The sequence below is a fragment of the Mytilus californianus genome, unplaced genomic scaffold (genome assembly GCF_021869535.1).
Source record: "Mytilus californianus isolate M0D057914Y unplaced genomic scaffold, xbMytCali1.0.p SCAF_3, whole genome shotgun sequence".
In the NCBI taxonomy this organism is placed as follows: domain Eukaryota; kingdom Metazoa; phylum Mollusca; class Bivalvia; order Mytilida; family Mytilidae; genus Mytilus; species Mytilus californianus.
Window position 1 is genome coordinate 32,799,279 of NW_026262679.1, and position 12,863 is coordinate 32,812,141.

Genomic DNA, 12,863 nt, shown 5'->3' on the forward strand with positions numbered 1-12,863 from the left:
AAAGTTGAGCCAAATGATGCTAATGCAATATTTGCCTATGAGTTGGAAAAAACGTACTCGAAATCCGTTCATATTCATCAACTTTGTAAAACGAAATTTGTTAAAACCATTCGATTCATATCTGGCAGGTTGTAAATATTATTGCAAATTAAAGAAAGAATGTATGGATATTTTTGTGTACATAATTAGTTGTTTCCAATTTCCAGGAACCAAATCAAATGACTAGAAATATCTTTTGAGATATATCTTTTCCTGAAGCCATTTTTGTAGTCTTAACTGTTATAATTATGAAGAAAAGGTTAAGAAATTTAAATAACATTCTAATGCATAATTCGTTGTTATGTTGACTTTTATTTGGATAACGTTTTAAATTTCAGGGTGTATATTCTGTTGCGAATAGTACGCAATTATAAGGACATTTGACTTTGATTTGACATTGTTTTTGTAAATTACATTGTTATTTTAATTATAGTGAATGCATCATGCTAGAATATTCTAGATAGATAGTGAAAGTCGAGGAGTATAAAATTATGTTTCAGAAAGTGTTAGCAAATTCCGGAATTTACCTTGTTACTAAAAATAGATTGTTTATCAGTTCTCTAGTTATTTATAGTTGGTTCTAGATTTAGAATGTTCTTATGATTTTGGTATATAAGCTAAGGGTTTTTATGAATAAATATCATTGTAAAAATAGTAGTAACAGACATATATAGAAGTATTATCAGTTGATCAAGAAAGGAAAACAAGGATTATTTAGCAGTTTATTCCAATGTGGTATTTATTGAATTTGACATACTGTACAATTTGTAAATATTTTTTATAAAAGGATTCCGTGTTAATGTGATTTCGCCACATATTCCACAATTTACACCCTTAATTTTTTTTCGGAATGCTCAGATACTATTTTGAAGATTTTTAATTTCCATTTTCACTGATATATTCGACAGTTTCATAAGAATGGAGATTACTGAATTGTATATGAAATTTGTTCGCCAGTAAATTTGCTACCATCAAATCCACTATTGGTGCCTTCAAATTTGCAAATACAATACAGTTTTCCCCTAATTTCAATTTTACCATGATGATTCAGAAATGGTCACAATTTGAAAAAAATCTGATTTTAAAGATCTATATTAATTTTGGTAAATTCTACATATAATTAACAAATTCTAACATATATCATATTAAGATCTATTTGTCACCTCCCTAACTTAAGAAATTTTTCGCAGAATGTAGAAATTATGTATTCCTATTTCTGTTCATTGAAGTATTGTGTTGATGTAAATGAAGTTATTGTTATTCTATAAATCTGATTTGACTGTTCATATATATTATTTAAAGCAATATTTAATAAAATGATATCTTTTCAAATGCCATACATTTTAGGAAAGTTAAGTAACATATATGTTACTCAGAAAAAATATTTTTGTGTCTTTTTAAACATTTGGTGAAAAAATTCATTGTGCATGTAAAATGTGATTTGCCGAACAGGATGTAACCCTCTGCCGCACCATGAAAAGTCGCCAAGTTGTAAGTCACTGGCGTAGATGGAATAAGCTCGTAAACTTGACCTGCTGTAAATCAATTATTGCTTTTGATATATATATATTGTTATAAATTCATATGTCATTTGATAAGGTACATCATGAATATTCTATGTATATCAGGTGTGGTATGATAAACGTCATGGTACCAGTCTTGTATTACAATGCCAGTTTCCGCAAAACATGGAGTGAAATGAAATGGTACATTTTGTCAGAATTTTTTACTGGAGTCATTTTTTTCTGTCTGATTAAAAGTTTATGCTGAATTGAAACATTTATCTGGATGTAAGAAGCATTTTGCATCTTTTTTGAGACACCAAACCAGGAAAGTGGAAGGATATCATGATTACTGGAAAAAAAGCGGACTAGTAAAAACAGCAACAAGAAAGTAGAAAAAAGTAGTTTGACCTCAAGGTTTCATAACTTTTTATTCTTTGTGGCATGAGGCACTTTCATCCCATTATATAAAATTGCATTACTAATTACATGATATATACACAGAAAAACTTTCCTATGTAGCATTTCATTTAATTTTTTTTAAAGTTGTTTTGCATGTAAGCCTATGGAGCAGTCAATTACAAGACTGCAACCTCATCTTTACTTCTTATAGCAAGATAGACAACTGTGCTATATCTAAGGAATAATGTATCAACTTTTAAGTATGGTATATTCTTATTACAAGAGACATTGACCAATACGTCAGTATATGATGCCTAGTCATCGGGTGTATTATCAACGTGTTTCATCAGGAGAAACAATGAAGCCCCTTCTGTCACACCGAACAGTAAGCTATAAAGGGCCCCAAAAATTACTAGTGTAAAACCAATCAAACGGGAAAACCAACGGTCTAATCTTTATAAAAAACGAGAAACGAGAAACACTTATGAACCACATCAACAAACGACAACTACTGAACATCAGATTCCTGACTTAGGACAGGTGCAAACAAATGCAGCGGGTTTAAACGTTTTAATGGTACCAAACCTTCACCCTTTTTCTGAAACAATAGTGTAACATCACAACATAGAAAGACACACTATAAAATATCAACTGAAATAGCTTAACTCAATCAAAGGACATATTAACACCAGTGAACATACACTGAACAAATAAATTTGACCTATGATACAATGTAAATACAAAATAAATAAACTAAGGGAAGAATAATAAAAGTAACATGTTATATCGGTATGAAATTTTAAACAAATTAAGAAAAACAACATGATCGAACAAAAATATCAGCCATTTGCAATAACTTTAAACACAGGTAAATGAAAATAATTTTGTTGTTAGGTATACGTGTGCAGTTCCAATAGAGAAAGGAAATATTTTACAAAATAAATAATTTTGATGTTCATAGTACGAAGTGAAAATTTATAGTAATACCAAACACTTATCAAAGCTGGTATACAGACCAGATATAACCCTGAATAACATTGAATAACAAAAAAGCATTACAATTAGTATCAACATGTCAAATAAACAAGAAAGTACGATTTGAGAGTACTCGCAGTTACTGACAGCTAGTTAAAAGCCAAAACAATTAATAATAAAAAATCATGCATCAGAGACTAAAATCAACTAAAACACATCCCAGGGATTTAGTATTTTAACGTCATGGACAGTCAAAGAAGACATGACTTGTACAATGCCAAAAATAAATGTATCGACAGACAGTAAGATAGTTAGGAGTTTAACCTCTTTATAGATCAAAATGAACGTGGGTGTGTCTTTATACATCCCGTTTGAAAAGAATACAAATTTAGTTATGTTTTAATTTGCTGATGACAAAATCGATATTAGTGCCAATGTAAACTATATTCAAAGATCTAATTACAACATTGGTAAGATAACCTTTACTATTAAGTTTGTTTAAAGGTTCGATGAGTTTACACGGATCACATAGTGATTTCCGCGCTTTAAGTACAATATTACCGTAAAATTTAGGATGTGAAATACCAATTTTAATCAGTTTTCTACAGGTACAGCCAAATTTACTAATCAAATATTTGTATCTATGAAAGAATTTAGTAAAAGTTTTACGTAATTTATGGTAACAAAATCCCTGACTTAATAATTTACCAGTGATGCATTGATTACGTTCTTTAAAATCTATGACATCACTACACACGCGGGCATAACGAACGAGTTGGGATATATAAACACCGTATGATGGAGCCAAAGGAACATCGCCGTCTAAAAAAGGAAAATTAACAATAGGGAATGAAAAGTCGTCTCTTTTGTCGTAAATTTTAGTATGGAGTTTTCCTTTAGAGATTGAAATGTGAAAATCCAGAAAAGGACAACTACTGCTGTTTATGCTAGTTTTAGTTAAAGTAAGTTCTTTTGGGTAAATTTCGGAAGTATATTTAGAGAACTCTGGATTGTTTAACGAAAAAATATCATCTAGATAACGGAAGGAATTGTTGAATGTATCAACAAAATGTAACAATGACGTGTCTTTACTGAGTTTGGTCATAAACTGAGATTCAAAGCAATACAGGAATAAATCTGCTATTAAAGGGGCGCAGTTAGTGCCCATAGGAATACCTACTACTTGTCGATACACTTTTTTGCCGAAACGTACATATATGTTTTGTTTGGTTATTAACGGACCGGACAATATGAGTACTTAGACCATATAGGTATTTTTAAAATAAATTCTAACTTCCTTCGCAAAAACACACAGCTTATACTCCGAACCCAAACCATCAAAAGTAACTAATTGAATTCCTTTATCTTTACACATTGTCTGAATCTTGGTATATTTGTTATCTTGCCTTCGCTAGAATCAATTAAAGATCGTTTTATCTTGTCAACTTTTTCGTCCGCAAGTGAAAACCCAGGCGTTTTGGGTATGGACCTTTTTTCTTTTGTCATAGTGTTTAAATTATTATTTCAGAAACAAATAATTTTATAAACTCAACTTATTTTCATTAAACTATTGTGTTCTTTTTCCTATTCATACGATTTTTCTGTTATTGTAAGGTCATAAAAATAGGAGCAAGAACACTTTAAAATACTAAAAACAATTTGAAATATTTAAGAAATTTTTATTTTATAAGAACACCAAAAATAAATTTTAAAAAAGAAAAGAAAGAGGGTTCAATGACCAAAGTTCCTGTGAGTTAAGCAATTGACTTCTTGTTCAACAGTTCATTTAGATATTTCTATGAGTTATTTTCATGATATTTCTTGGAGTTATTTTCATAAGTCGATATATTGTGTTTCGTACAAATGTAAGGACAAATCAATAATGACCATGTAAAAAGGATTTAACTACAATTCTTACTTATAAGTAAAATTCCCTTAATTTCATTTATAATGTAATAAAATTGAGACTGGAAACCGGAACTATGTCAAAGAGACAACAACCCGACCAACGAACAGAAAACAGCCTAAGCCATCAATGGGTCTTCAACACAGCGAGAAAATCCCACACCCGGAGGCGGGCTTCAGCTGGCCCATAAACAAAAATGTGTACTAGTTCAGAGAAAATGGACGTCACACTAAACTCCGAAACATATAGATGAACCAAAATTTAAAATAAACACACAAGACTAACAAAGGCAAGAGGTTCCCGACTTGGGACAGGCGCAAAAAATGCAGCGGGGTTAAACATGTTTCGTGAGATCTCAACCCTCCCCCTATATCTCTAGCCAATGTAGAATGATTACAATATGATTGAATAAATAAAAAAAATCATTTTAGAAACTCCTAATTTATGGGACACCATTTCAACATACATCGTTTTAATTAACCGGACCATACGCGTATGGTCGGAACATATCTATGATATGAGTATATGGTCCGGAACATATCCACCTTTTTCAGTTTTCATTGAAAATTTTGGCTAATGCTGACTCAGTTTGAACTCTGCAACATTGCTAAATATTTTGAAAGAATCATATATTTTGAAAAAATATTTATTTTGAAGGAATAATATATATACAGATATAACCAAATTATTAAGAACAGATATTCAAACATGCTTTCGGTAACTGCCATAAACTAAGATCAGCACTTTGCGTCTTCTGCTTTTTTGCTATTTGTGTGTGTGCTTATTGCCGATCTAATCAGTCAAGACCTTTTTTGCTCTTTGTTTAAGGCCAAACGGTATTCAATAATTTTTACATCTTTGTCGTTTGATCTTTAAGGGACAGCTTTCTCATTTCCATACAACATCTCCTTATTTTCATTTTGTCAAAAATTCTAAATGTAGAGGAACAATAACTCTAGATGACAGAAAACAAACCTTTTGTTTCGACCTCAAGTGTATGCCCTTATATTTTTACAGTTAGGGTTTTTTGATTATGAGAGAGCTGTCTACATATTCAATTATATCAATGTTCTGTTTCTTTTACCGTATTTTATCCTGCCCCCTTCTATGGTTTTACTAAGAGTTCTTATATCTTTCTGTATTTGCCTTTTATTAGGTCCGGGACACAGTTATCGTCCTTTGACTATAGAATAGAGTCCCTAATACGGACAGTGTTTAGCTTACTCACATGTTGTTCATACACCTTCCAAATTTATTTCCTTATATGTTTTGCATAAAATAGTAATATGGAGGTGAAATTACATGTATAAACAGTTTAGAATAATGTTTACATGCAGGTAAATTAGTGATCTGGTCCAGTTTGAAAAGGTCAAAAATAGGTATGTCTAGATCTGAAGCTGTCACACTATATTATACACCCATTCTGCATAGAATTGTCCTTAATTTGAGTGACAGTTTATATACTTTTCTATAATTTTGATATAATGTGTCCCAATATTTATACACTACACGGTAAAAATATTTTTTGGATAGAGCAGGTGGGAATTTTTTTTAAATTTGCCTTTTCTGTCTTAGATAAATTCACTACGATATAGCTGCTTGCTCGGACCTATGTTTGTTATATGTCTGTCTTGTTTTACTAACGTCATTCTGTAGGGCTGTTCAATATAGTTTTTATAAGAATTCTTCGACTGTTTTATAAATTGTTTATATATTCCGTTATTGTAATTCTTATTCAATGTTATGACTTTCGGCCTCATTTAATTTTCTTGTAACCCTCAATTAATCATGATTTTTCGAAATGGCAAGATAACAATAAACACCAATCCTTCAAGGATATTCACGTGCTCAAAAAACCTCATTCCCAATAAAAATTCAACAGCCGTCAATCGAAATTCTAATGCAATTATTTTGTATCAATGGTTCTGATTGGATGACAATAAGCGTAAAATTCTCTATTGATATGTGATTTCTTCAATAATAAGCCAAAAAACTCACATTTTGCACCTAGAAATCTTCTTTTTATCAAGTTTTATTACATTCTGAAGCAGACAAGAAGCTACGCGTCGCCAGGTAAACTAAACTTGCGACAGTAAAACTACCGATGGACGTCCGCAAAGCTTCAAATACAATACAGTTATCTCTAAATTCCCCTTCTAAATTTAGCACTTTTTACAACTGTGTCAAAGGTGGCAATGCTGCTGCGGCCAGATTATTAAATAAAAATGCACGTGGATATCCACAAATACTCCCGTGCAATGCCAGAAAATGACAAACCTGATCTAGATTATCTTCTGATAATACTGTAAGGTCAACAGTGAATGAGAGAGCTTTTTCGTTTTCCTTTTCCTGTGACATAACATGAAAAACTAAAAGCCTCATTTATCTGGTTACTTGAACAAAGCCAAAGTGTGGTATACAATATGTAGGACAAACAGGATGGGAATTTTTTAAACGAACACAGGAACATCTATACCGCTTCCGAAAACCTAAGAAATTCAAAAGCATGATTTACCAACATTTAGGTAAACACAACCACAATATTAAATTTATAAGATTCCAACCACTCGAAACGATCCAGAAACAACAAGGGCAATCGCATAAACAATTTGAAGATTCACGTAAAATTATCGAACTGTCTTGGATTAAACGACTTCAGACAGCTTATCCCCTGGGTCTAAATGACAATATACTTGGACAAGGGAACATTTCTAAAACTTCTTTTATTGATATCATGAATATTGTTGATAAAAGACAACGTTAATATATCTCATGACAAACGTATCAATCGAAATCAACGTATTAAACATCGTATAAATTATACACTTGAAAATCTATCTATATTTAAAAACAATGGTAGGCATCAATTATTATGTAAACTGGGTCAAATACCAATTATTAAATTACATGATATTTTCAAGGAGTGTGACACATTATCCTTCTTCAGCCCACTCTATGAATATTCGCGTATAATTAAAGCTTTTTGCCACCATAGGCTGTTCCCGCGTATTGATAAACCTGAAGATCATAAACGGCATTTTCTGAAAATTAAATATATTAACAGAGGTATTGATTTTATCAACTTATCGAGTATATTTAATGACTCTACCATTCAAAATTGTATACCTCCCTATTTTGATAACACAGAACCACCTATTATTTCGTACACATACAAAAAAAAAACCAGCAGAAGTTTAATTTTTAATTATACGTCAGTAACATCAGACGTCAATGTAGAAAATAATACTCCTTTAACTTGAAACTGTGAATCGTCGAAGTTTAGATATGATCCCTATGGCCATGTTATTACGGGGGACCTCGATATCGTCCAAGACAGAGAGGTTAAAAACTTTTTGAAAAAAGGACCAAACTATCGTCCTCCATCTAAAATAGATTGGAAACAGTGTCTTCAGGTCACAAAAGACGCTCTTTTCTCGTTTTGTAAAAATTGGTGTAAACCGGTAAAAATCTGATAAAAAATCTCTTGATTCTTATTTAAATAAATGTATGAATGTTGTGGATATTCGATTATCACATTTTAAAAATAATTCAGAAATAAATAAAAGAGTACACAATACGCATATTTCCAGAATAAGAAATAAACTTCAAGAACTTTCAAAGCGGTTTGTGTTTGTACCGGCCGGCAAAGCAGCCAACAATGTGGGGTGGTATGTCGTAAATACTACACGGACGTTCTTAAGAATGAAATTTTAAATTCATCTACTTTCAAGTCCGTACGCTTCACAAAGAGTCATATAGTAAACAAACATATCATAACCACATCACAGCTTAAGGCCTCATCTGAACATTTGAAGGTCCCTACTATGTATTGGTTACCTAAACTACACAAAAAACCAGTAAAATATCGTTTCATCTCGGCCTCTAGTAAGTGTTCTACAACTAATATTTCGGTGCTTTTAACTAGTTCCTTAACTACTATCAAAGAACTTATCATAAACTTTTGTAATGAAATATATGAAAATTGTGGAATTAACTATTTTTGGAGTGTAAACAATTCTTTGGATGTTTTAGATAAATTACGTGCTTTTGGTGGTCCTTTTGATTCTGCTGACAGTTTTGACTTTTCAACTCTTTACACTACACTTCCACACAATCTTATCAAACAAAAGTTTTCCTATTTCATTAAATGGTCGTTTGGTAAATCTGAATGCAAATATATTTGCTGCAACTCATTTAAAGCCTTCTTCTCTAATGAGAAAGGTAAATATGCTAGATATACTTACTGAAGGTGTGATGAGATGATTGAAGCTGTTAATTTTCTCCTTGATAATATTTGTGTACGTTTCGGCAACAAAGTTTATCGACAGATTGTAGGTATTCCTATGGGCACTAATTGCGACCCTTTAATAGCAGACTTGTTTTTGTACTGTTATGAATCACAGTTTATGACCAAACTCAGTAAAGACCCGTCTAAATTGCATTTAATTAATAAATTCAACAACACTTACCGTTGTCTTGATGATATTTTTTCGTTAAATAATCATGAATTTTCTAAATATACTGCCGAAATTTACCCAAAGGAACTTACTTTAAATAAATCAAACGTAAACGCTAATAACTGTCCTTTCCTAGATTTAGATATTTCAGTTTTACACGGGAAACTCCACACTAAAATTTACGACAAAAGGGACGATTTTTCGTTCCCTATTGTTAATTTTCCTTTTTTGGATGGTGATATTCCTTTGGCACCATCTTACGGTGTTTATATTTCAAAACTCGTTCGCTATGCCCGTGTCTGTTGTGACGTTTTAGATTTTAACGAATGTTATCTATGTATTACTGGTAAATTATTAAGTCAGGGATTTCGTTACCACAAATTACTTAAAACTTTTACTAAATTTCTTTCATAGATATAAAGATTTGGTTTTGAAGTTTGGTTGTTCCTGTAGAAAACTCATTTCAAACGGGATAGCACATCCTCATTATTACGGAGATGTTGTTTACCGTGCCCGGAAATTTAGAAACGATCCTGGTAAACTTATCGATCCTTTAAATAAACTTATTCTAAAAGGTTACCAATTCAACACTGTAATTTGATCTTTGAATATTGTTTTTATTGGTATTAATACTGATTTTGTTATCAGTAAATTAAAAGCAAACTAAATATTATTGTTATGTACATATGCACTTTCATGGATCTACAATCTGTCGATTCCCGTATCTTGGCATTGCACAAGGTCATGTTTTTCTCTGACTGTTTATGACGTCTTTACACTAAATCCACTGGATGTTGGATGTGTACTGATTGATAACATTAGCAATCATACCACAACTTCTTTTTTATACTTGATAGTTGTGGACCATCAAAGAAATGAAAAAGATGTCTTTGAAACAACAAATAGATAAATGTAAACAACAAATTCCATTTAAAGCTCTGAAAATTGATCTTTTATATCAGCAAAGAGAGATGAATTTGCTCTGGAAGGGTTATAATATCGTGTTCCCAATGTGTTATCTGTTAATCAAACTATTAAGTGAAAGGAATGTTTCTCGGGGAAAATGTAACAAGCTATTTGTCAGTGAGACACAGACGACCGTAGTGCTTAATTCCATCACGTGTACATGTAGCCTTGACGTTTGTTTTTATGACAATGGTATCAATATACTGTGGGGTTATATATTTTCGTTACTATCAATTTTCCTGGTTCTATAAATAGTTATTGCCAAATTTCCTAATTACGTAATTTTTCTATTAAATTAGAGTTGGTAAAATTTGTATTTCGTCCAGTATTTTAATTCAATGTTGCCGACTGCTTACGACATCCTCGAAATGGGCATTCCACGAATATTAATGAATCACCAGAATAAGTATTAGAAAAAAGATTAACATCAGATGTTACTACTCAGAAATGGATCTAACTTCAAAATATAAGGAAACTGAATTTATGACGGTGCCTAAAACTTTCTTTCTTCACAAATAGTTGCTGACACTCGATGAAGCAGTTCTCACGTTGTAATTGTGGTGACATTAATTTCTAAGTTAGAGAAATTAAGATGGAACTTATATTTATAGTCCTTCATCATCAACATAGTGGACGCTAAAATTAAAACATTTTATTGGTAATTCTGCCTCTTAGGTATAAACCAGCAGATTAGCGTTGCTTCGTGCAAATACAGACAAAAATCTGCAAGCAGTAGCAAGCAATTATAAGAAGTGTCCATCGTACGTTGGAAATAGTTTCATTGGAAGATACATATGTAGTATTAAGACATATGTTTGAGAAAAATCCTGATTGCATGACATACACTTTTTGAGGCAGACTTTTGACCTCGAGAAAAAAATAAACAGGAGAAATCTAAATTTTCTACATATATTGTCGGTGGTTTTTCGTATTAAAAAATCGGCCTCTTTTTTTAAAGCTTCCTGTGAAAAAGAATATTACTCGTGTTTTTTCATTGTTATTGACAATAAAAATATGTTTTAACTAAATAAGACACAAATTCGATTAGTTTCTGGAGGCATACAGTTCAATATACAAAAACGTTGAATTGAAATAGTCTATTGTTAAAATAAACAATTCTTTGTCACAGAACGAAGTATATTCACAGTGTGAATATCAGAATATTCGTAAAATATACAATGTGTTGTCAATCTAACCAGGTTAAATCTTTACACAATATTTATTTCCAGGCAGACATAGAAATATTTTATCTTAAAAACAATCAGAAAGGAAGTCTCCAACTTCTTATTTGAAAAATGTACTAACTTTTCGCTGAATCAGTGTCAGCATATGAATAATAAAAGTTTCTTTGATAATGAGAAAATACTTAAAAGAAAGTACACGTGCAGTACAGCGAGGACATACTATAGTAGATAGTTTTGACACGTATTTTTTTTAACCTTAAAAAAGTAGTCGCATACAATAGATAGGTTTCGATTGACTCTATATGAGCAAATTAAAGTTACTCCCCTTTTGTCGCCTTATTTGAGGCCTAAGTGTGCAAATTTCTTCATAAATCAGCCTCAACTCAACTTGTTATACTGACCGCTAGACTTCGGTATAATGGTTTTTCTGAACAACATTAATTTCGTTTAGCCTTGCGCGTTCATCACTGCGCCCTAGGAAGGATCTCCTATTAGAGTTATGTGTATCGCATGTTTTAATTTGGTTAGTCAAATAAGAAAATCAACCGTTTATTCCTCCAAAATGGCGACCAAGGGAATAACTCAAACTCAAATTACGTCATTCGAAACTTATTGAAGTATATGATCGAGTATATCAACAAGTATTTATTAAGCTGATTTATCCTTTTTATTAAAAGGTGCTTTAGATTAACCATCACAAACAGTGAACAAAACAAAGGTTTTGTTGGAAAAAAACGTAGCATTAGTAAGTTTAAATCGCACAAAGACACACCTGACTTTCCGATTTTCTAATGGACTTTGTCTGTCCAGGTATTATTTAAAGTAATTAAATAGATATTCGGACAAAAAATAAAAGAAGAAAGATTGAGCAACACAAATCCCACGAAACATCGGAGAAGAAGGCCGATATTCCGAATGAATCGGCAGGTTCTATTCCACTATTTTCACCCTTCAAGTTGTTCATGGCAAGTAAAACATTTCAGCATAACTTATGATCAATTTTTATCGTAATATTTTTTGTGGAAAGGGTTGTCGATGATAAATTGCATTCGGTGGTGTCATAAAAAAAAAGTGTTGGATTGTGTAACGACAACTGATACATGTCAGTTATAAGAATTAAGATTTGAAAAACCTACACACCCGGGTTTGACTTCGAAAAGGTAACATGTCCACAACGAAAAGGTAACATGTTCACAACGAAAGGGTAACATGTCCACAACGAAAGGGTAACATGTCCACAACGAAAGGGTAACATGTCCACCAATTACGTTAACACAAAGTAAAATCTTATTACTAGAATTTAAAGTCATACTGAACTGGAACCGTGTGCTTATTATTATGAATAGGTGCGACATTTAGCAATACAGAAAACGAATCAATACGGTTAACGTTTTTTGTCATGCTAAGCATATATCTGATAGAGCTTGAAGTC

At 31.8% G+C, this 12,863-nt stretch overlaps 1 long non-coding RNA gene across 1 annotated transcript; it reads left to right on the forward strand.

Moving 5' to 3' along the window:
* The first annotated feature begins 690 nt into the window (after positions 1–690).
* On the forward strand, positions 691–1,816 carry LOC127734417 (uncharacterized). The gene is made up of 2 exons (XR_007997549.1): positions 691–774; positions 1,668–1,816. It is a non-coding gene; the product is annotated as an uncharacterized LOC127734417 (long non-coding RNA).
* The last annotated feature ends 11,047 nt before the right edge of the window (positions 1,817–12,863 follow it).